This window comes from Galeopterus variegatus, unplaced genomic scaffold (genome assembly GCF_000696425.1).
Source record: "Galeopterus variegatus unplaced genomic scaffold, G_variegatus-3.0.2 Scaffold1061, whole genome shotgun sequence".
NCBI classification, from domain to species: domain Eukaryota; kingdom Metazoa; phylum Chordata; class Mammalia; order Dermoptera; family Cynocephalidae; genus Galeopterus; species Galeopterus variegatus.
In genome coordinates, this window is record NW_007727172.1 from 20,293 (window position 1) to 23,813 (window position 3,521).

The 3,521-nt window shown below is 36.1% G+C and overlaps 1 pseudogene; it reads left to right on the forward strand.

Moving 5' to 3' along the window:
• Positions 1-602: 602 nt before the first annotated feature.
• Positions 603-1,241, forward strand: LOC103591969 (annotated as a pseudogene).
• The last annotated feature ends 2,280 nt before the right edge of the window (positions 1,242-3,521 follow it).

Consider the following 3,521-nt stretch of genomic DNA (forward strand, 5'->3'; position numbering starts at 1 on the left):
ATAAGTACAATTTGTAACAATATACATACTAGTAATATTGGTTTGATCAACATATGTCAACATTGAATCCCAAACATATGTATAATCAATTATGATTCAATAAAAAAAAAATACACATGTGAAACTGGAAAAGTATTCTTTGAGTAGGGGTTTGCCTGAAGTGCCCAGAGCCATCCAAAATGAAGGCACCTGATATCTTCTTTCTTAAAAATGCTTAAAATCTAATTAAAGATGCTTTTTAGAATATGTGGAGAACACTTGCTATCTTGCATATCAATGTCACTCTAGTTCTAATGTTATTGGGTACTTAGCTGCAAGTGGGAAGACTTAGGGCACAATGTGACACAGACTTTAACAAGCTGTTGAAACCTACAGACCCTATCCCCAGGAAAACACACAAACACATATCCTCAAAATTCTACATTATTTCAGGAATTTCATAGATATCCCCATCCCAAATCCCATTCACAGAATCCTTAGGTTAAAATCCTCTGCACTACAGCAATTGCTTTTACAAAACCATATTCGGGGAAACAATGGGGGTGGGGGGTGGGGGAACTGCTGGGGAGCCACTGCAGTCACTAGGTGCCAGGTGGGAGCGCATGCCTTCATCTGTGGGCCTGGCCACAGGGCTTCAGCTCTCCTGGGAGCAGGGCATCAACTTGTGCAGGAACACCAAACTCTTGGCTGAGTTCTTCTCATTTGTTGTCAACAACATTTTATTTTAGCGTGGCATATATCCATTTGAAACCTTACTCAAGTGCAGAAATATGGACTCACCTTGCTTGTGACTACTGATTATGAGCTCATAAAATACCTAAATAATGTGGTGGAACAAGTAAAAGATTGGTTATACAAGTGTTCAGTTCAGAAACTGGTGGTTTCTGAATTTCAAATATTGAAAGTGGTGTGATCCTTGAAAGATGGCAATTTGAAACTGAGTGTGAGAAGATTGCGAAAGATGACAATGTACCCAGAGAAGAGTCTCAGAAAGCTATCCAGGATAAAATCCATTCAGTGATCAGACAGATCAGAGCTACAGTGACATTTCTGACACTGTTGGAAGTTTCTTGTTCATTTGATCTGCTGACATACACAAAGGTTTGGTTGTATCTGAAAAATGAGAAGAGTCGGGACCACAGTCCATTACCAATTCTGAGGAAGTTTGTCTTCATTCATTTGCTACTACAATCCACAAAGTAAATACCACAATGGCCTACAAAATTCCTGTCAATAACTGAGGCCGAGATGAGGAAGATTATGTAATTGTAATTCTCCAATGTAATTTTCCTGAAACCAAGTCAACTATGATTGATATGTTTTATTTCATTGGTTAATTATTAGATGAGGAAAACCAACATTATACTTTACTAAACTGTGCATAACTGTTCCATTTTGGGGTGTACCTATTTGACTTATCATAGGGTTGACATAATGAATTTATTGCATATTGTTCAAAATGAACAAGTAGATTTTGTCATTGTAATGTCAATTCCTTTGAAGGTGGTGACTGTAGTTGGAAAAATGTTTGCTATAAAGCTAAACGCTTTCCTAAATCAGATATTTTGGTCAAGTAGCTTGATTCAGAGTATAATCAGGGAGACATTTAAATATAAGATACAGCAAAAGATGTCTGAATATTCAGAATCTGTTTAGATCCTGAAGTAACTAATAATAATCCATAAGTAATGAAATATTGCTCTATTAGTTTCTTTTGTCATTTATTTCATTGCACAGTTCCCATATTAAATAAATTTCCAATTATTTGATTTGAATTTATATAACATGAACCTATGAAGCAATGGATATTTCTACTGTTTAATTTCCTGTGATACAGAACTCTTAAAATGTTTTTTGTATGTTTTATAAAATCAAGCTTTAAGTGAAAATAAATGAACAAAAGAAGTACAAAAGTTATATTCTTAAGACTACAAAACATTATTGAAAGAAACAAGATCTAAATAAATAAAACATCCTGTCTTCATGGATTAGAAGGCTTATTAAGATGACAATACTTCCCCAATTGATCTATGGATTCAACCCAATCCTTTTCAGAGTCTCAGCTGGGCTTCTTTGAAGAAATTGATAAGTCGATCCCAAGATACCTATGGAGGGACTCAAAATAGCTAAAATAATGTTGGGGGGAAAAAAAGAACATAGAGGACTCACATTTTCTGATTTCAAAACTGTCTACAATGCAGCAGTAATCAAGACAGTGTGGTACTGGAGTAAGGATAGAGATAGATAAATGGAATAGAAAATCCAGAAATAAACCCTCACATTTATAGTCAATTGATTTTTAACAAGGTTGCCAAAACAATTCAATAAAGGAAAAATAGTCTCCTCAACAAATGGTGCTGGGAAAACTGGATATCCACATGCAAAGGAATGAAGTTGGACTCCTACCTCACACCATATACAAAAATCAATTTGAAATGGATTAAAGACCTAAATGTAGCAGATAAAACTATAACACTTATGGAAGAAAACATAGAAGTCTTTGTGACCTTTTGAGTTGTCAGTGGTTTCTTAGGTATGACACCACAAGCATTAGCAAAAAAGGAAAAAAACCAGATCGATTGGACTTGATTAAAGGTAAAAACTTTTGTTTTTTAAAGGACACTATCGAAAGTGAAAAGACACTCAGAATGGAAGAAAATATTTGCAAATCATAAAACTAATGAGGTACTTGTATCTAGACTATATAAAGAACACAAGTCAGTATAAAAAGACGCATAACCTAATTTAAAAGTATGGGCAAAGGATCTGAATAAACATTTCTCCAAAGAAGATATAGAAATGTCCAACAATGCAGCTGGCCATTTAGCTCGGTTGGTTATAGCACAGTGTTATAACACCAAGGTCAAGGGTTCAGATCCCCGTACTGGCCAGCCACTAAAAAAGAAAAACAAAACAGAAATTTCCCTGTGTTAGTCTGTTTTATGTTGCTTATAACAAAACACCTGCAACTGGGCGATTTATAAAGAAAATGAAATTTATTGCTTAGGGTTTCTGGGGCTGGGAAGTCCAAAGTCCATCTGGTGGTGGCGGCAGTGACCCAGGGGTCTCATATTGCAAGGTGGTGGAAGCAGAGAGAGCAGAGAGAAAGATAGACTCTCCTCTTCTTTTAAAGGCCTCAGAACCACACCCCTGACCACTATTTTTAATCCATTCACTACTGCATGGTCCTACAATCCAATCACCTCTTCAAGGCTCCACCTTTCAATTACCATAATAGGATTTCCCACCCTCTTAACAGTCACAGTGGGGGCTAAGTTTCTAATACATAAAACTTGGGGGACACAATTCAAGCTTCAATGAGTTTTTGGGGGACATGAGTCAATCCACTACAGTCCAATAAGCACATCAACATCATTAGCTATCAGGAAAATGCAAATCAAAATCAGAATGAGATACTACTTAGCTTCCACTAGGATGGCTATAATAAAAAAGATAATAAATATCCAGGATGTTGAGAAATCCCCATACACTGCTGGTGGGAATTTAAAATGTTACATCCA